The following is a 22,793-nucleotide window of genomic DNA, read 5'->3' as shown; positions in this document are numbered from 1 at the left end:
GATGTACAGGTAAGTAAGCTGGGCTGAGTTGAGTGGGGGACGGAGGGGGGTGATGCTGGGACGCCAGAATCACCGTCAAGCCCTCTTGAGGTGTCATGGGCTAGTCGACGAAACACTGAGGATGGAAGGTGCCCACTTGAAAACCCCAGAGATGTACCCTACTTAGCTCAATCCAGACGGTTGTCATGCTGATGCGCTGGGGAGGCCGCACTGTGGTTGATCCCCAGAGCCAGCATCGCAGCCGTTGTGTGTGCTGATGCGCCAGGGAGGCAAAATAAGCTGATCCCTGGAGCCAGCATTACACTTCAGCCATTAACACCAGACAGAAGGATATCTACATCATCATATGGAAGGAAACGTAAATGGATGGAGACACATATGGATCACATTAGTTTACTGTAAAGCTACGTCTTGGTGCTTATCTTGGCGAGAGCCGAGTTCAAATCAGCATGAAGTTTTAACATCTACTCTCGTGTAATGGAAATCATGAAGATCTGCATACGTCCAGTGACTGCTGTGAATAGTGCAGCTGGCAACAAGGGAAAGACCTTGTGACAGCCTGGAGAGACAGCTGACAGGAGGAAAGAGACCCCATTGGGGCTGGTAAGGGTTAGCTACCCTTGTCGGCAGTATCCAGCTCTGTGTTTACAGGATGCTGGAGACACCCACCCAAGGCTTCTAAGACATTAAAGAGAAAAATACCCCTAGAGTCTGCGAGAGCGGGGGCGGAAGATGACTCAACGTTGGACAACACGGTTAACGACTTAGGAACGGAAACGGATATGAGTATGGAGAGTACTTCACAAAAGACTAGTTCAAGATCTGCAGTTAACAAAGACATGGAACTCCAGGTTTGTGTCTGCGGCTGGAGCAAGGCGACAACGGTCAGGGGTTTGAAGATTCATCAAGGGAGAATGAAATGCTTGAGGGAGAAGGGACAAGGGCCTCGCATTGATCAGTACTTCTTACGAAGTCAGTCAAGTCAGTCGAATGAAATCCAGCGACAGAAAGCAAACCACAGTTCGCAGGATATCAGCACCCCTGTCATAGATGTGAGGAGGACTTGCATGGACACAGTTAGTGATGAACCTAATGATCCTTGTGAACCCGGTCAGACAAACCAGCATAAGAGAGAAAAGAACCTCAACGGGCACAAGCACAACTCTTGGCCACTGAATCCGACGTCTCTGAGAAACCGGGTTGTAGAGTGTGCCACAAATCCTCGACAACCCACTTCCACTGGGTAAACCCGGACTCTCCATCCTCGCTGTTCCGCTTCAGTGGCTAGTTGAGCATACCGCAGTTTCTTCCTCTCATACGCCTCATCTACAGCATCCTCCCATGGCACTGTTAACTCTACCAGGTGAACAAGGCGTGTTGATCCAGACCACAAGACAATATCTGGTCGAAGGTTAGTGGTGGCAATCTCAGGTGGAAAAATAAGCCGTTGGCCAAGAGCTTGTGAGAAAACTGCATGGGACACAGTAAACACAGATCTCTGCGTTGCATTGGAAAGATTAAGTGGAACAGTTGAAAAGAAGCTGGATAAATTTGGGGACATCATCTACGCATATGGAAGTGAGAGGTTTGGAGTTGAAAAAAGGAAGGAAAAAGTACAAACTATTCCTGGAAAGTCTAGACGGCAGCCGGAGATTGAACGCTTAGTTAGAGAAAGGAGACAGCTGAGGAACCAATGGAGAAGAGCAGAACAAAGTCAGAAGGAGGGACTCAATCTCTTACAAAGGGTCATAAAAGATAAGCTTGCAACATTGCGCAGAGCTGAGCGCCTACGGAAACGCTACAAAAAGAAGGAGCGTGCGAGAGCTAACTTTTATAAAGACCCATTCAAATTTGTAAAGAAGTTATTCACCAGTGAGAAGAATGGCACACTAAAAGCATCTAAGGTTGAGCTGGAGAGATATTTGGAGGAAACACATACAGATTCAAAAAGGCAGGAGCCTATGTCAATTCCGTCAGACATCCCACCTATCAATCCACCAGAATACCAAATGGAGGACTGTGCACCTAAGTGGAAAGAAATAGAGCAAGCTGTGAAAAAAGCCAGGGCTTCATCATCTCCAGGGCCTAATGGAGTTCCGTACAGAGTGTACAAGAGTGCTTCAGGAGTTCTACGAATTCTGTGGAAATTGATGAAAGTGGCATGGGAAAAACAGGTTGTACCAAGAGCATGGCGCCGAGCAGGTGGAGTCTTTATACCTAAAGAAAAAGATTCTACAAGCATCAGTCAGTTTCGTCCCATTTCCCTATTAAACGTAGAAGGCAAGATTTTCTTCAGCATTATTGCTCAGAGATTGTCAGCTTACCTATTAAAGAACTGCTTCATTGACACTTCAAAACAAAAAGCGGGCATTCCAGGTTTCCCAGGTTGCTTAGAACACATCAATGTGATCTGGCAACAAATTCAATCAGCTAAAAAGGAGAGGAAGGAGCTCCATGTGACATTCCTGGATTTGGCTAATGCATATGATTCAGTGCCACATGAACTACTTTGGGCAGCATTTGATTTTTTCAGTGTACCGATGACAATAACAAATTTAGTGAAAGCCTACTTTGGAGATTTGCAATTCAGTTTTTCAACTTCAGAATTCAGCACTACATGGCAATGCCTAGAGGTTGGAATAATGGCAGGATGCACCATTTCTCCACTGGCTTTTACCATGGCAATGGAAGTAATCATTAGGGCATCAAAATGGGTAGTAGGAGGAGAGCGCTTGGCTTCTGGAATGCGACTACCACCAATTCGAGCATACATGGATGACATGACAACCATGACTACAACAGTAGCCTGCACTAATCGATTATTGGGCAAATTAACCAATAACATTGAATGGGCACGAATGCAATTCAAGCCCACTAAATCAAGGAGCATCTCTATAATTAAAGGCAAAGTAGTAGATAAAACATTCTTCATTAATGGTGAGGCAATACCAACAGTGTCTGAGAAGCCAGTGAAGAGTCTTGGGAGATGGTACGACGGGGATCTAAAGGACACAGTTCGTGTGGGAGAAGTTAGACAACAAGCAGTGGAAGGGTTGAAGAGCATAGACAGCTGCGCTCTACCAGGTAAACTAAAACTCTGGTGCTTTCAGTTTGGTCTACTGCCGAGGTTGCTGTGGCCACTGACTGTGTACGAGGTTTCTTTGACAACAGTAGAGAAGCTGGAAGCTTTAATCAGTTCATACATCAGGAAATGGTTGGGAGTTCCATGCTGCCTCAGCAGAGTGGGACTTTATGGTAAAGGAATACTGCAGCTACCAGTCTCTGCTCTAACCGAGGAGTTTAAGTGCGCCAAGGTCAGACTGGAAATGACATTAGTAGAGTCACGCGATAAATGCGTAAGGGAGGCAGCACCTGTGTTGAAAACTGGAAGAAAGTGGGCGGCAAAGAAAGCTGTGGAAGATGCAAAGGCTGCCCTTCGAATTGGTGATATCATGGGCCAAGTTCAGCATGGAAGAGGGGGTCTTGGTTTCAGTTCAGCTCCTCCTACATGGCACAAGGCAGCCTCAGCTCAACGGAGGAAGCTGGTAGTCAACGAGGTGCAAAAGCAGGAGGAGAGGATGAGGTGTATAAAGGCCATTTCCCAGGCCAAGCAGGGAGAATGGATGAGATGGGAGAGTGTGGAACAACGCAAGATTGGCTGGCAAGACCTATGGTCAATGGAACAGAGCAGGATCAGTTTCCTCATCAGGTCAACATATGATGTTCTCCCATCACCACAGAACCTAAACCTCTGGGTAGGAGAGGATCCCTCATGTCCTTTGTGTTCATCACCTGCAACATTAAGGCACATTTTGACAGGATGTAAGGTGGCTCTTAGCCAAGGACGGTTTACTTGGCGCCATGACCAGGTGTTGCGATGTTTGGCCTTAGCATTGGAAGACAAGCATAACATGACCAATAAGTTGTCACCTGTTCCATCAAAACATTACACACAAAAGACAACATTCCTCCGCCCAGGAGAGCAACCACCAAGAAAAGGTGTTAAAACCAATCCTCGCCCAGGACAACTGGAAGCTGCTAGAGACTGGAAAATGCTGGCAGATGTTGGTCAACGGCTTATTTTTCCACCTGAGATTGCCACCACTAACCTTCGACCAGATATTGTCTTGTGGTCTGGATCAGCACGCCTTGTTCACCTGGTAGAGTTAACAGTGCCATGGAAGGATGCTGTAGATGAGGCGTATGAGAGGAAGAAACTGCGGTATGCTCAACTAGCCACTGAAGCGGAACAGCGAGGATGGAGAGTCCGGGTTTACCCAGTGGAAGTGGGTTGTCGAGGATTTGTGGCACACTCTACAACCCGGTTTCTCAGAGATGTCGGATTCAGTGGCCAAGAGTTGCGTCGCACAGTGAAGAACTTATCTGAAGCAGCAGAGAGGAGCAGCAACTGGCTGTGGTTGAGACGGAAAGATTCTGGCTGGGGATCTCAAGCACAATAGAAAGAAAGAAAGAAACGCTGATGTACAGGTAAGTAAGCTGGGCTGAGTTGAGTGGGGGACGGAGGGGGGTGATGCTGGGACGCCAGAATCACCGTCGAGCCCTCTTGAGGTGTCGTGGGCTAGTCGACGAAACACTGAGGATGGAAGGTGCCCACTTGAAAACCCCAGAGATGTACCCTACTTAGCTCAATCCAGACGGTTGTCATGCTGATGCGCTGGGGAGGCCGCACTGTGGTTGATCCCCGGAGCCAGCATCGCAGCCGTTGTGTGTGCTGATGCGCCAGGGAGGCAAAATAAGCTGATCCCTGGAGCCAGCATTACACTTCAGCCATTAACACCAGACAGAAGGATATCTACATCATCATATGGAAGGAAACGTAAATGGATGGAGACACATATGGATCACATTAGTTTACTGTAAAGCTACGTCTTAGTTGGTGCTTATCTTGGCGAGAGCCGAGTTCAAATCAGCATGAAGTTTTAACATCTACTCTCGTGTAATGGAAATCATAATTATATATAAAATTCAAATATGAATTCCAGCATGCCTATTCATGTTGCGTCACAGAAATATATATATTTAGGTTTTTGGTGTGTTCTTTTTGATTTGGGATTGCATTATTGTGTATGACCCTGGATTGTTCGGATAACCCTGTTGGCTGTTTTGATCCTATTTTGGATGACTACCTGATTGTTTGTGAACTCTGGATTAACATTACGACTCTGATTGGACTTCCCTTGAAAATAAACACACAGGTAACATCCTGTTTAAAATAAACTTACACTCGTTGTGTCTATTGTGTTGTCCCCGCTCATACTTGTGAACAGAGTACACAAAGAAGGACCAACTTTGTCACTATAAATAAATATATATATATATATATTATTACACACACACACACACACACACACACACATACACATACACATACATACATACATACATACATACACACAGAGCCCTGTTAATCCGTGCAGATTGGGACCGATTTGAGTCAGAATTACTGAAAAACACAGATTAGTTGAAATTGAGTTTACTGTTTGGGAAATCCCTGCACTATTAATTGAAAACTCAAAAAATGCAATACAAATAAAATATGTCTCAACAATGGTCAAAATATATGCTGTACATAATCAGCGTTGTTCAGAGGCAGAGAGAGCTGGTTTAAAAAAGTAAATGATCTTGCTCTGAGTCTTGAATTGTCGTAACTGCTCTTCATATTTAGACTGCCAGACTAACAGAGTCTTAAGTCTGCTTTCTGCTCGCTTGTCACTGGTTTCAGTAACTACAATACAGTACCGTCCATTGACTTGCACTATACTGTACTTAATTAAATTAAATTAAATTACATTTTATTTCATTTTGACCGTCTACTTCCGCACAGATACGCTGATTTACGCACAAATACATTTTGATAATGTACTGTATTAAACCGCACAGATTATCGAAACACCTTTGAAACAAGGATTAATGGGAGTCTACTGTGTGTGTGTGTGTATATATATATATATATATATATATATATATATATATATATATATATATACAACAAAAACATTGTCAATGTAAAAAAACAAGTTAGAAAAATACAACAGCCGTTTAAAGGGGTGATATCAAACACAAAAGTCCAAGTTAGGAGAAGCAATTAGGCCAATCTTGTCAAGCATCGAGCAAATAGGCACAATTGGAAAGGTGCTGGGGCCCAAGATTCACACAATTCTTGCTTCTAACTTGGCTCCTTTTTTTGATTCACAAATGTCATCCCCTGACATTTGTGAATGGTGATTGCATGAGCACCAATGACTGGGAACTGCTCTCGAACAATGTAGACTCTATCCATGATTTCAAACTTTGAGCATAAATGTTGAAAGGTATGGGTGACTCCATTGTTAAATTTGGTGGTTATGGTTTTGAGCATACTTGTGTTTTCCAGATAGTAGGAAATTGATGAGACCAGTGGCAATGTCAATGTTCTTGCGAATTTGCTTAATACAAATGTAAAAGATACATTTACTACCAAACTAAATACAAATGCAAATCCTGAGGACCCAGTGTTTGCTGATTTGTGTTCCAACTGAGCTTTAAATTACAAATTGAACCCTCAATTGAATGAATAAAATGTCTAATCAGAGCATTTTAATTATTTGTAGAAATGGCTGGCTGCACAGGCTTCAATTAACACAAATCTAGGACTACCTAATGTTAACTCAGGTAAGGTAGTCCAAGATCACTGCTGATCAGGGTTTGTGAAAGCAGCCAAAAGAGTTGGATATTTCAAGTTATTTCTAACATTGCATTAAGTCACTAATTGTTAGTTCAATTGTGGGATCAATTTAATAATTGAGAACTCAGTTGGAACACAAACAGCAGACACAGTGGGCCCGCAGGACCAGGTTTGTGACATAAATGATGAGATATATGTATATATTTATATATGTGTGCATTGCACAATTATTATTTTTAATTGTTTTCTTTGTTATGTTTAATAAACATGAAGTTCTCAAAAGTGTCCTTTAGTTTGTATCTTTCAGGTTAATCAACTTTACCAGCAATACTGAAAAGTCTCTCCACTTCTTTATGAGCATTATTATTAAAAAGTGTTTAAAATTGAAATATTTTTGAAGCTTTCCCATGATTTGAAATTCAAATGCAAATTCTTATATTTCAGAATATACAAATACCAAGTCAAATGCAAATAGTTCAGTAGATTGCATTTAAATTATTATTATTTATTTTTTAGCAGACACCCTTATCCAGGGCAACTTACAATTATCACAATTATGCATTATAAATATCATATGGGAGATACTGAAATGGAAGAAGGGAACTATGAAAAAGACCTAGGAGTTTGTTGACTCAGAAATGTCTTCATCTAGACAATGTGGGGAAGCTATAAAAGGCCAACAAGATGCTCGGATATATTGTGAGAAGTGTTGAATTTAAATCAAGGGAAGTAATGTTAAAACTTTACAATGCATTAGTAAGACCTCATCTAGAATATTGTGTTCAGTTCTGGTCACCTCATTACAAAAAGGATATTGCTGCTCTAGAAAGAGTGCAAAGAAGAGCAACCAGAATTATCCTGGGTTTAAAAGGCATGTCATATGCAGACAGGCTAAAAGAATTGAATCTATTCAGTCTTGAACAAAGAAGACTACGCAGTGATCTGATTCAAACATTCAAAATCCTAAAAGGTACAGACAATGTCGACCCAGAGGACTTCTTTGACCTGAAAAAAAGAAATGGAGATTAGATAAAGGGGCATTCAGAAGAGAAAATAGGAGGCACTTTTTTACACAGAGAATTGTGAGGGTCTGGAACCAACTCCCCAGTAATGTTGTTGAAGCTGACATCCTGTGATCCTTCAAGAAGCTGCTTGATGAGATTCTAGGATCAATAAGCTACTAACAACCAAGCGAGCAAGATGGGCTGAATGGCCTCCTCTCGTTTGTAAACCTTCTTATGTTCTTATGTTCTAACAGCAGTGTCCCTCACCCGGGATTGAACCCACAATCCTCCGGTCAAGAGTCCAGGTATAATGAGGTATAAACACTGCTGTTTAGGAATAGAGCACTTTTTTTTACTATACACACATTTCATTTACATACAAACGTTTCACACGTCTGTGGTTTTACAGACGAGGCAGAAGTTGTCTTCTTATTCGCTAGCTTCTCATTCACTCAGCTTCTTATTCGCTGGCTTTTAGTGCATAAATGTATTTGTCTACGTTGAAGAAGTAGACTTGATTTTAACTGGTTAAATCACTTTGGCCACCGATTTCTCTGCTGGTACCTGACAAGGGGCAACCCCTCTGCAAGACTCACTTGTATTTAGACCGGCCCAATGTGGTTTACTGGGGAAGAACAGCGGGTAAATATGCCACATATGGCAATCGCTCAGCATCTTATTTGCTCTTTATGTATCTACGTTGAATAAGTTGCCTTGCATTTAACGGGTAAAATCACGTTGGGCCGCCAATTTCTCTGCAGGTACCTGGCGAGGGGCACCCCCTCTGTAAGCTACACCTGTATTTAGCCCAACGTGGTTTACTGGGGCAGAATAGAGGGCAAACATGCTGCATATGCGAATTGCACAGCTTCTTCACTGGAAAAAGCCTTGCATTTAAAGGGTTAAATCACTTTGTGCCGCCGATTTCTGTACTTATTCAACGTAGATACATAAAGAGCGAATAGGAAGCTGAGCGATTGGCATATGTGGCATGTTTGCCTGTTGTTCTGCCCAAGTAAACCGCATTAGGCCAGGCCAAATACAAGTGTAGCTTGCAGAGGGGGTGCCCCTCGGTGGGTACCTGCAGAAAAATCAGTGGCCCAACGTGATTTAACCCATTAAATGCAAGGCTACTTATTCAACGTAGATACATAAAGAGCGAATAAGATGCTGAGCGATTGGCATTTGTGGCATATTTACCCGCTGTTCTTCCCCAGTAAACCACGCTGGGCCAGGATAAATACAAGTGGGGTTTGCAGAGGGGTTGCCCCTTGTCAGGTACCGGCAGAGAAATCGGCGGCCCAAAGTGATGCTTTTTCCAGCGAAGAAGCTGTGCAATTGGCATATGTGGCATGTTTGCCCTCTGTTCTGCCCCAGTATACCACGTTGTGCCGGGCTAGATACAAGTGGGACTTGCAGGAGGGTTGCCCCTCGCCAGGTACCTGCAGAGAAATCAGCAGCCCAACGTGATTTAACCCATTAAATGCAAAGCTACTTATTCAACATAGATACATAAAGCGACTAAGAAGCTGAGCGATTGGCATATGTAGCGTAGCAAGTTTACCCGCTGTTCTGCCCCAGTAAACCACGTTGGGCCGGGCTAAATACAGGTGTAGCTTGCAGAGGGGGTGCCCCTCGCTGGGTACCTGCAGAGAAATCAGCGATCCAACGTGATTTAACCCATTAAATGCAAAGCTACTTATTCAACATAGATACATAAAGAGTGAATAAGAAGCTGAGCAATTGTCATATGTGGCATGTTTGCCCTGTGTTCTGCCCCAGTAAACCATGTTGGGCCGGGCTATATACAAGTGGGACTTGAAGGAGGGTTGCCCCTGTTGAGGTGCCTGCAGATAAATCGATGGCCCATCGTGATTTAACCAATTAAATTCAAGGCTACTTCTTCAACATAGACAAATACATTTATGCACTTAAAAGCTTGCGAGTAAGAAGCTGGGCGAATAAGAAGCTGGCGAATAAGAAGCCAACTTCAGCCTCGTGTTTTACAGTGAAGTGTATGAAAAGAAGACAGACGCAGCCATAATACAGTCAAATTTAATGTCACTTCTGTTAATGTCACACTCTGCTTATTCTCATCAATTTGAAATGTCCAGGCCGGAATATAATGCATGCTGTTTTGTTTTAAAATGTATTAATGATCAATGCATTGCTGAGTTTGTTGCGCTCACGTATCAGGTGGTGTCTGGAATGATCTAAATGCAATTAAAACAGCGGGTGGAGGCGTGAAATAAATATAATTATAACTTCTCTTATGCAATTATTTCAATAGCGATTAATACCCTTTGCGGTCCATTTATTCAGCGTGTCAGGTCCAATTTATTTTTACACGCGCAGTTTAAATTTATTTATTTTTTTTACAGTAGAACAGGTTTAAAAGGCTCTGCATATCAACAGGACACTCAGCACTGCATCTCCAGCCCCGCCCCACCGCTTGTTCGCTGTATTTTTCACATACCTCCTCATACCGATAAATCATCTCCTGATCACTCATTTTATCACCCAAGTCATTATTTTATTACTATAACATCTAGAAAGCTCTGCAAGTGTCCGTGATATTCTTTGAGCGCTGGATGCAGAAGCAGCTGTCTTGTTTGCGTGTGTTATTATCTCTGTGGTGGAGAATAATAGTGAGTAGCTGGCGAGCCCATGCGACCCCGGAATCTTTTTTAAGGCGAGCAAAGCAAGGTGGGAATTATTTAAGACGAGCGCAGTGAGCTGGCATCAGTCAATTAAAAGTAAATCAGCTCATTTTTGCTGTTTAATCTACTATTTGGTAATTAAACAAGTAAAACTTCAAAGAAAAGTTTGAAGTATCTGGTATTGCCAGGCAGTCTCCCATCCAAGTACCAACCAAACACGCATATTATTATTATTATTATTATTATTATTATTATTATTATTATTATTATTATTATTATTATTATTATTATTATTTTAGCAGACACACTTATCCAGGCCAACTTACAATTGTGACATACAATTACCCATTTATACAGTCGTGTTTTTTACTGGACCAATCTAGGTAAAGCAGCCATGTGTCCCCCACATGTGATTGAACTCCGATTACTAGTGTCTCGTTGTATAAAGCCACTGAAATTCACGATTTCACGAATTTCACGGAAATCGTGTATTTGACTGCCTACCGTGAAAAATGTAAATATTGTTGATTTCTGGGTGAGGTATGAAATCAGATTCCGAAACATGGCAAAAATTGCATGCTGTTTTTTGTCAATTCCACCAAACTGTGGATGCAGAATGCGCAGTTTCTGCATATGGACATGTTTTACACCACAAAGACAAACCATGAGTGTTGAAACTGTAACAAGATGCACGATTATTATTCATTTTCGTACAGCAGCAGTGTCCTCCACTTGGGATTGAACCCACGACCCTCCGGTCAAGAGTCCAGAGCCCTAACCACTACTCCACACTGCTGCTCATTCTGGTCTTCAACAAATAACTAGTGTTCTGCTCACAGGCCAGATAAGTGTGTGTGTGTGTGTGTGTGTGTGTGTGTGTGTGTGTGTGAGCGTGCTTGCATGCGCGCACACACAAACTGCGAGATGGATAAAAAGTCGTATACGATTTCTTCTTTTTGCTGTTCTTAAGATTATGCCCCTGTTGAGGTGCCTGCAGAGAAATCGATGGCCCAACGTGATTTAACCAATTAAATTCAAGGCTACTTCTTCAACATAGACAAATACATTTATGCACTTAAAAGCTTGCGAGTAAGAAGCTGGGCGAATAAGAAGCTGGCGAATAAGAAGCCAACTTCAGCCTCGTGTTTTACAGTGTAAGTGTATGAAAAGAAGACAGATGCAGTCATAATACAGTCAAATTTAATGTCACTTCTGTTAATGTCACACTCTGCTTATTCTCATCAATTTGAAATGTCCTGGCCCGAATATAATGCATGCTGTGACTTTGATGTTTTGTTTTAAAATGTATTAATGATCAGTGCATTGCTGAGTTTGTTGCGCTCACGTATCAGGTGGTGTCTGGAATGATCTAAATGCAATTAAAACAGCGGGTGGAGGCGTGAAATAAATATATTTATAACTTCTCTTATGCAATTATTTCAATTGCGCTAAATACCCTTTGCGGTCCATTTCAATAAATTATAAGTAAATCAGCTCATTTTTGCTGTTTAATCTATTTGTTAAAAATACAAGTAAGACTTCAAAGAAAAGTTTGAAGTAGCTGGTATTGCCAGGCAGTCTCCCATCCAAGTACCAACCAAACACGCATATTATTATTATTATTATTATTATTATTATTATTATTATTATTATTATTATTATTAAGCAGACACACTTACCCAGGCCAACTTACAATTGTGACATACAATTACCCATTAATACCTTCGGTTTTTTTTTACTGGACTGTGACAGGCTGGCTCGCAGTGGTGAGGCTGATGACGTCACGGACCAGGAAGTAACTGAAACCAAACAATGGATGGGCGGGTGAAGCTGAATGCTATGGCACTCAGCGTTTTTAATAAATAAATAAACCAAAACAAAAGATTTAAACAAAACAACAAAACTGAAAACAAAAAAGGCGCAATGGCCAAACAAATAGAAACAAGTATATTTTTTAAATATAAATTATAATAAATACGCGGCGCTGTTATCCGCGCCTGCAAACAATAATACAAATAATAATAGGGGCTGGACACTCCGCCACATGGACCAATCTAGATAAAGCAGTAGTGTGTCTCACACATGTGATTGAACTCACAAACGTCGGATCACTAGTGTCTTGTTGTATGAGGCCACGGAAAATTCACGATTTCACGATTTCACGTATTTGATTGCCTACCGTGAAAAATTTAAATATTGTTGATTTCTGGCTGAGGTATGAAATCAGATTCCGAAACATGGCAAAAATTGCACGCTGTGTTTTGTCAATTCCACCAAACTCTGTGGATGCAGCACAAGCAGTTTATGCATATGGACAGGTTTTTACACCACAAAGACAAACCATGAGTGTTGAAACTGCAACAAGATGCACAATTATTATTATTATTTTTGTAATTTATTTTAGCACAGCAGCAGTGTCCCCCACCTGGAATTGAACCCACGACCCTCCGGTCAAGAGTCCAGAAACCTAACCACTATCCACACTGCTACCCATGCTAGCCTTCAACAAATAACTAGTTTTCTGCTCACGGGCTAGATAATTTCTCTGTGTGTGCGCGTGAGTGTGTGTGCGTGTGTGCGTGTGTGTGTGAGAGTTTGTGTGTGTGTGTGCGCGTGCATGTGCGCATGTGTACATGTGTGCGTGTGTGAATGCGCACGCGTGTGTGTGAGTGTGTATGTGAGTTTGTGTGTGCGAGTGTGTATGCGTGTGTGAGTGTGTGTGTGTGTGTTGGTAGCTACTGTTGACTCAGTAGCTACCATTAAATGTTTCAACCTCGGTGACTTTCTTTGATGCTCTATTAATTTTAGACAACTTCCAATATATATATATATATATATATATATATATATATATATATATATATATATAATTTATTTATTAATTTATTAATTTATTTTTTTATTTCTTTACATGAAACTTGTACTTTTTATAGGTATATAAATGTCAATTGCTGTGGATTTAGACAAGGAAGCTACATGCCACTCTTGTGTGCAATTCCATTCTATGGTATTTACCAAACAAACAGGAAACTAGAAATTTTCAAACAGGAAATCGAAAATTTCTACACGAGCAGCACCTTCAGGTTTTCAGCGAAAGCTGGTCAGGCTTGAATGTAAGCTTAAAAAATGAATGCATTTCAACAGCTGCGCAGTGTCCTCTTCAAGAACGTCATGTTGCGAGTTCAAACCACGGTATTTTTTTTTTCCTGCGATATGTGCTGTTTTAAAACATAAATAATTTGTTTAATATAAATGGTGTGGATATCAAACTGCTTGCACCAGGGCCGTGTTAAGCCAATGGGCTACATGGGCTGAAGCCCAGGGCCCCGCCTCCTAGGGGCCCGCCGTCTCTGTAAAGTCAAACTGATAACGGTTGATTAATAAAAAAGCATGAACTAAATTAAACAATTTGCTATTTTTAAAAACATTTTGTGTCCTTTTGGGATGCTGTAGTTATTTGACGCAATAAAAAATCTTATGCTACCTATACCTACTGGGGTTCAACTAAAATAAGCTAAGCTGAGTAGCTAGCGGCAAACATGTCACGGAAATACGAGAGCGGTGCGAAAAAAAGAAAAATCACCTAAACTCAAACTAGCTAAAGCTGAGGAGGTTCTAAATAGTACCCCAAAACTAACTACATTCTTTAAAAGTCAGTGTCAGAAGAATGAAAGTGAGGAAGAGCCACATGATTAAGAGGAGCAAGCAGAGAGCGGCGAGTCAGTTAGCGCTGAGTGCACAGCCACAGCAGAGGAGAAAAATGAGAGCGAGCCATTGAACTGCCTGCTTAAGCCTGGGAGAAACTGACGAAACAGATAATGCTATTGCTAGCTCGGAACGGCATGTTGGGGTCCGATAACTGAGGAGGTGAGATCGCACTGGGTGAGCAAGGGCCCCATTATTTGCCAGAATAAAGGCAGTATTTTTTCTGCCTCAGAGAGAATTTAATGAAATACTGAATTACTGAATTTAATGACTCAATCATTTAAGTCTCATGTCGATTGAACATGACCTGCTTCGCCAACTGGACCTCACGGACATTATTAAGGAATTCTCAAGTTTGAAGGCAAGAAAGCATAAGATCTACCGTTCCTCTCAATATATATATATATATATAGTAGCGATCTCGGTTCCCGCAGGCAGGCGCATCACACAGGGCGAGGCAATCCACACACAGGCGGAGGGCGGGTGCAATATATATATGTATACTGTGGTTGATACCCGGAGCCAGCATCGCAGCCGTTGTGTGTGCTGATACGCTAGGGAGACAAATAAGCTGATCCCTGGAGCCAGCATTACACTTCAGCCATCAACACTACAAGCCTGGGGTCGTCGAGGGTCCGGCTTAGAACTCGTGCAGAAGGTGGCCTTCTCCCGAATTAATTAGGCGATTTAATTTGTTGCTAATCGGGAGATGGTCACCTGTTATAAAAAGCCTGCAGCTCTCTAGATCGAGGTGGGTGTTGTAGGAGCGGAGAGAGCGAGAGCGATCGTGTGAAAACGAAACTAAATTATAACATACAGGAACAGTGACAGCGACTGCCCAGCCTGACCTGTATGGTTTATTTATTCTTTATTGTTGATTTTGTGTTCGAGATTTGTGTTTGTTTACTCTTTTATTTTGCTCGGTGAGCACAGTGTTTTCTGTTTAAATATTTTATTTATTTTTGGTTCTCTTTAAATAAAACGGCGCCCGTGCCACTGCACCATACCTTTTGTTTTTGTTGTGCCTTCTTCTGGTCTGACGTCACCAATCGTCCATTCCTGTCACAATACCTAATAAGAAAGAAGCCGTTACTCAAAAAAGTACCATCTGAAAGCACATCTGGAGTTTGCCAGAAAGCATGAGAGTGACCCAGCTTCGATGTGGGAAAATGTTTTGTGGTCAGATGAGACCAAGATAGAGCTCTTTGACCAAAACTCAAAGCACTATGTGTGGCGCAAACCTAACACTGCCCATGCCTCAAGACACTCCATCCCTACAGTGAAGTATAGTGGTGGCAGCATCATGCTGTGGGGATGCTTCTCATCAGCAGGGACTGGGCATCTTGTTAAAAATGAAGGAAGAATGGATGGAGCAAAATACAGGGAAGTACTGCAAGAGAACCTGTTTCAGTCTGCTAAAAAAACTGAAGCTTGGGAGGAAATTCGCCTTTCAGCAGGACAATGATCCCAAGCACAAGGCCAAAGCAACATTGGAGTGGCTCAAGAACAAAAAGGTGAATGTCCTACAGTGGCCCAGTCAAAGTCTTGATCTCAATCCCATTGAGAATCTGTGGCACTATTTGAAAATTGCGGTCCACAAGCGTCGTCCAACCAACCTGAACAACCTGGAGCAAATCTGCCAAGAAGAATGGGCCAAAATCACTCCGACACTGTGCAAAACTGGTACATACTTACCCCAAAAGACTTAAAGCTGTTATTGCAGCGAAAGGTGGCTCTACCAAATATTAATGTGTGGGGGTTGAATACTTATGCAAGCAAGATATTTCAGTTTTTTATTTTTCTTAAAAATATTTTCCAACATAAAACCAATGTCACCTTTCAATAATTGATTTTGAGTTTCAGTGTTTTAAAATAAAATATGGTCAAGAACGAAATTTCAATGTACCATTTGTAATTCAGTAATATGAGAGAATTGGTCAGGGGTCTGAATACTTTTGCAAGGCGCTATATATATATATATATATATATATATATATATATATATATATATATATATATATAATATAAGAAAAAAAGAAATCAATTATTCTACCTTTTTAAGTAATGGTAGCTACTGAGTCAACATTTACATTGTAATGTTTAAAACAATCTTTTAAAATGTAACAAACATGGGTCATTTAAATGTGTTGGCTGAAAAAAGTAACAAGCAGACACAACTTATTAAAACAAAACAAGTTTGAATGACAAATTCGGCAACATTGTCGAGTTTTATAAACATTTAAAATTTAGGCTGTGTTCATATAGTAATTAAACGGACTGTGTTGCATAGCGTTACGCTGACTAAAAAAAAATGTTAAAAACAGGGTTAAGTGCAAGTGACAAAACCGAAACTGAGTTTTTCTTTACACACACTAAATTATATGACGTTTTAAACCACATAACATTGTGCTACTTGAGCGAATCAACCTATACAAAATAATCTTAAGAACAGCAAAAAGAAGAAATCGTATACGACTTTTTATCCATCTCGCGGTTTGTGTGTGCGCGCACGCACACACACACACACACACACACACACACACACACACAATTACTCACTTATCTGGCCTGTGAGCAGAACACTAGTTATTTGTTGAAGACCAGAATGGGCAGCAGTGTGGAGTAGTGGTTAGGGCTGTGGACTCTTGACCGGAGGGTCGTGGGTTCAATCCCAGGTGGGGGACACTGCTGCTGTACGAAAATGAATAATAATCGTGCATCTTGTTACAGTTTCAACACTCATGGTTTGTCTTTGTGGTGTAAAACATGTCCATATGCAGAAACTGCTCATTCTGCATCCACAGTTTGGTGGAATTGACAAAAAACAGCGTGCAATTTTTGCCATGTTTCGGAATCTGATTTCATACCTCACCCAGAAATCAACAATATTTACATTTTTCACGGTAGGCAGTCAAATACACGATTTCCGTGAAATTCGTGAAATCGTGAATTTCAGTGGCTTTATACAACGAGACACTAGTAATCGGAGTTCAATCACATGTGGGGGACACATGGCTGCTTTACCTAGATTGGTCCAGTAAAAAACCCGACTGTATAAATGGGTAATTGTATGTCACAATTGTAAGTTGGCCTGGATAAGTGTGTCTGCTAAAATAATAATAATAATAATAATAATAATAATAATATGCGTGTTTGGTTGGTACTTGGATGGGAGACTGCCTGGCAATACCAGATACTTCAAACTTTTCTTTGAAGTTTTACTTGTTTAATTACCAAATAGTAGATTAAACAGCAAAAATGAGCTGATTTACTTTTAATTGACTGATGCCAGCTCACTGCGCTCGTCTTAAATAATTCCCACCTTGCTTTGCTCGCCTTAAAAAAAGATTCCGGGGTCGCATGGGCTCGCCAGCTACTCACTATTATTCTCCACCACAGAGATAATAACACACGCAAACAAGACAGCTGCTTCTGCATCCAGCGCTCAAAGAATATCACGGACACTTGCAGAGCTTTCTAGATGTTATAGTAATAAAATAATGACTTGGGTGATAAAATGAGTGATCAGGAGATGATTTATCGGTATGAGGAGGTATGTGAAAAATACAGCGAACAAGCGGTGGGGCGGGGCTGGAGATGCAGTGCTGAGTGTCCTGTTGATATGCAGAGCCTTTTAAACCTGTTCTACTGTAAAAAAAAAAAAAAAATTAAACTGCGCGTGTAAAAATAAATTGGACCTGACACGCTGAATAAATGGACCGCAAAGGGTATTAATCGCTATTGAAATAATTGCATAAGAGAAGTTATAATTATATTTATTTCACGCCTCCACCCGCTGTTTTAATTGCATTTAAATCATTCCAGACACCACCTGATACGTGAGCGCAACAAACTCAGCAATGCATTGATCATTAATACATTTTAAAACAAAACAGCATGCATTATATTCCGGCCTGGACATTTCAAATTGATGAGAATAAGCAGAGTGTGACATTAACAGAAGTGACATTAAATTTGACTGTATTATGGCTGCGTCTGTCTTCTTTTCATACACTTCACTGTAAAACACGAGGCTGAAGTTGGCTTCTTATTCGCCAGCTTCTTATTCGCCCAGCTTCTTACTCGCAAGCTTTTAAGTGCATAAATGTATTTGTCTATGTTGAAGAAGTAGCCTTGAATTTAATTGGTTAAATCACGTTGGGCCATCGATTTATCTGCAGGCACCTCAACAGGGGCAACCCTCCTGCAAGTCCCACTTGTATTTAGCCCGGCCCAACGTGGTTTACTGGGGCAGAACACAGGGCAAACATGCCACATATGACAATTGCACAGCTTCTTCGCTGGAAAAAAGCCTTGCATTTAAAGGGTTAAATCACTTTGGGCCACCGATTTCTCTGCAGGTACCTGACAAGGGGCAACCCCTCTGCAAGCCCCACTTGTATTTAGCCTGGCCCAATGTGGTTTACTGGGGAAGAACAGCGGGTAAATATGCCATATATGCACAATTGCTCAGCTTCTTATTCGCTCTTTATGTATCTACGTTGAATAAGTAGCCTTGCATTTAACAGGTTAAATCACGTCAGGCCGCTGATTTCTCTGCAGGTACCCAGCGAGGGGCACCCCCCTCTGCAAGCTACACCTGTATTTAGCCCGGCCCAATGTGGTTTACTGGGGCAGAATACCAGGCAAACATGCCATATATGCCAATCGCTCAGCTTCTTATTCGCTTTATGTATCTATGTTGAATAGGTAGCCTTGCATTTAACGGGTTAAATCACATTGGGCTACTGATTTCTCTGCAGGTTCCTGGCAAGGTGCAACCCCTCTGTAAGCTTCACCTGTATTTAGCCCGGCCCAACATGGTCTACTGGGGCAGAACAGAGGACAAACATGCCGCATATGCCAATTGCACAGCTTCTTCGCTGGAAAAAGACTTGCATTTAAAGGGTTAAATAAGAAGAACATAAGAACATAAGAAAGTTTACAAACGAGAGGAGGCCATTCAGCCAATCTTGCTCGAGTCGCTTATTGATCCCAGAATCTCATCAAGCAGCTTCTTGAAGGATCCCAGGGTGTCAACTTCAACAACATTATTGGGGAGTTGGTTCCACTTGAAATGCTCTTTGTATGACTTGAGGTGACTAAGACACACACTCACACACACTGAGACTGTGTGTGTGTTTTTCAGTGTGTGTGTGTCCAGGTGTGTGTCTGTGTCTCAGTGTCTGCTGTGCAGAAGAGCACAATTACTATGGACAACAGGAATTACCAATTAGCCTCCATTATCATACAACAAGGACAGGGTGTTACTTCAGGACACTATTTGTCTGTTCTTGCTGTGGGTGCTACTGGAAAATGGGTGCATGCAAATGATGCACTTATTGAAGTCAAACCATGGTCAAGAAATGCAAATGAAATGTATATGGCCTTTTATGAAGAGATCTAATGCTTTACAAATGCCTTAGCCTAAGTTCATAACACCACTATATCAAGGAGAATAATGTTTTTTTTTTTCCAGCATTAAAATGTGTTAGTATACTACCCTTTAGCATGGACATGCATATTTACCTTTTGAACCATTCATAACATTGTAGTTTTGTACCAACGTAAATATTGTAATGGACCTTGCTGATTGCCCATTAGGACTATCAACGCACACCTGAGTTTGATTAAGGTAAAGAAGTCGGTCGGTCGGCAGGTGCCGGCGATCACGATTTGATTGCCTGAACTTTAAAAAGGGGACTAGCGCTCAACTCAGGGTGCCTTACTGGGATAGAGTGCTCAGTGTGAGCACTGGGATGACTAGTCTATAAGGGGACTGACTGATGAGAAACCAGGGAAATATTCTTTTAAATTGCTATATTATTGTTGTAGTTCTACTTTGTAATCTGGGTGTTTTATTGATCTTAACCACATTTAAATTCCAAATTGTTACACTGTATTTAAACACTGTATAGATAGTCCTTGTTGTAGAATGTGCTCCAATGTTCAAGAAAAGTGAAGCCTTCCTGTGTGCACCACAATTTCAGCCATGCATTTTGATTTTGTATTTCCAGCTGTCCATATGGTCCTTTGCAAGGTGCCAGCAGTATCCCAGAAAATACCAGAGTTTTGGTCTTGTCTTTTAATTTCCTTCCTAGCTCTCTGAATTTGTTTTGCAGGGATCTTGGCCTGTCTCTTCCAATGTTGTTTGTACCGATGTGGACGACTACTACTGGGTCGTCTCCTGTTCATTCTAGGAGCCTGTCCACGTTCTCAGCGATGTGCTTGACAGAGGCTCCTGGAAGGCAGCACACTGTTGTAGTAAGGGGGTCCAAACTGCGAACTGAACTTGCTGTGTTTCTCAATATGGAGTCCCCAACAATCATGACCTCCCTTCTTTTTGCTGCCTGACCAGCACTGTTTATAGGATCCTGGATGTTGTTCCTTTCATTCTCTTGATGTTGGTTTTGGTCATCTAAATGTTGAAGTGGCTCAAATTTGTTGGATGTTTGGATTTCTGGTGGTCGTATTTGACAAAGTTTCTTTTTTTCCCTGCTTCTGCCTATCTGAACCGAGCTGTTTCGACTCTCTTCCATCTCCCTGGTGGCTTTCATGAATTGTGGGTGTGTCAACTCCTCAAGCTCCTGTTGCTGTCTCATTTCCTCCAGCTCCATTTCTAACAGACTTACTCATTGAAGCAAGTCCTGGATCGTGTGGCACTTTACACACACTTGGTTGAGCTCTGTTGGGTTTTCTCGGATTTAACATATCATGCAGTTGTCAAAGATTACTGGCTTGAAGACCATGTTTTATTTATTGATTTATTTTGGGGGGGAAGTTAAGTTTAGCTTCTGCAGCTGTCAACCCGCTTTCAAACTGCTTCTAACTGCGCTGTACTTGTCCACGACTGTACTTCTCCCACGCTGTCACTTCCTGTGACAAAGACGGCTGCAGGGAGGAACTCAGACCAGAGAGAGAAACACACAGACAGACGGTGATGATGAGAGAAACTGAGTGCGATGGTTGCACTCAGCGTTTAATAACAAATAAATAAAAAGGTTTAACAAACAGAACACAAAACAGGACACGGCACTCGAGCCAAAATAAACAGACAAACAAAACGAACTACACAGACAAACACGGTGAGCTTCTTTTACTATTATTTTACTTTATAATACCCTCCGTCTCCTAACCCGTTCTCCACTCACCGAACACCAACCCCCAGTGAGTGAAAACATGCAGCTTTTATGCAGTTGTACCGAGATTCGATTGCTAGTCAATCATTCAATTGGAATCTCGGTACAACTGCACGTGAATTAATTAAAGTGCAATTCCCCGTGCTCACATATTACTTTTTACTTGCACGTGATGTGATGTGCCATCCCCGTGCCTAAATACAAATATACAATTTACACACACGTGAAACACAGACCGCTTATATCCCGTGTACCAATGCCTATACACCAACATTTACACACCACACGTAACATATAACATACACAGGGGGGGCACTTTGCCACATATACCCCCCCTTGTGCAACGCACACATGGCCTCAATGGCCACCTCCCCCCTCAGTCCCAAAGTCCCGGAAGAGGGGGAAGCAAGTTGTTTCTGGGGGTGGCCATGGTGGAATGTCTGGCACCCCCCAATTCTTCGTGGCTGGCAGCTCCCTCTTCCGGGGCTTCAGCCACACTATCTGCTGCCGCGAAAGTGCAGCTGGGGGAGCTGGTCTCCTGACCTCCCCCTCTTTCTTTATGGCCGGCAGCTCCCCTTCATGGAGCTCCGGCCACAGTGTAGCGACCCGAGGCAAAGCAGAGGCCCCGGCGACCCCAGGCGAAGCAGGACCCTCGATGACCTCAGGCGACGGCAGCAGCAGCGGACCCTCGGGAGGTGGAGGCAGAGGCAGCTCCTGCTCCTCTCCCTCGGGTGGTGGAGGCAGAGGCAGCTCCTGCTCCTCTCCCTCGGGTGGTGGTGGAGGCAGAGGCAGCTCCTGCTCCTCTCCCTCGGGTGGTGGTGGAGGCAGAGGCAGCTCCTGCTCCTCTCCCTCGGGTGGTGGTGGAGGCAGAGGCAGCTCCTGCTCCTCTCCCTCGGGTGGTGGTGGAGGCAGAGGCAGCTCCTGCTCCTCTCCCTCGGGTGGTGGCGGTGGAGGCAGAGGCAGCTCCTGCTCCTCTCCCTCGGGTGGTGGCGGTGGAGGCAGAGGCAGCTCCTGCTCCTCTCCCTCGGGTGGTGGCGGTGGAGGCAGAGGCAGCTCCTGCTCCTCTCCCTCGGGTGGTGGCGGTGGAGGCAGAGGCAGCTCCTGCTCCTCTCCCTCGAGTGGTGGCGGTGGAGGCAGAGGCAGCTCCTGCTCCTCTCCCTCGGGTGGTGGCGGTGGAGGCAGAGGCAGCTCCTGCTCCTCTCCCTCGGGTGGTGGCGGTGGAGGCAGAGGCAGCTCCTGCTCCTCTCCCTCGGGTGGTGGCGGTGGAGGCAGAGGCAGCTCCTGCTCCTCTCCCTCGAGTGGTGGCGGCGGGAACAGCAGCTCATCTCCCTCCGGTGGCGCTGCCGGCTCCTCCGACAGCGGGGTTAGGGCTGGTGGCGCTGCCGGCTCCTCTGACAGCGGGGTTAGGGCTGGTGGCGGGCGTCTCCGCTGGGCTCCCTTAAGCAGCAAAAACAGCGGCTGCTGTGGAGCCTGAGCTTCACACCCTCGTCCCTCCCAAAAAAAAATAGAGGTTTGGGCCTTCAGCTCCTCCCCTCCGGACACAGGACGCACCGGCTCCTCCCTCTCGGACCGTGGACGCACCGACTCCTCCCTCTCGGGC

Source organism: Acipenser ruthenus, chromosome 19 (assembly GCF_902713425.1).
Source record: "Acipenser ruthenus chromosome 19, fAciRut3.2 maternal haplotype, whole genome shotgun sequence".
NCBI classification, from domain to species: domain Eukaryota; kingdom Metazoa; phylum Chordata; class Actinopteri; order Acipenseriformes; family Acipenseridae; genus Acipenser; species Acipenser ruthenus.
This window is presented reverse-complemented; position numbering follows the sequence as displayed.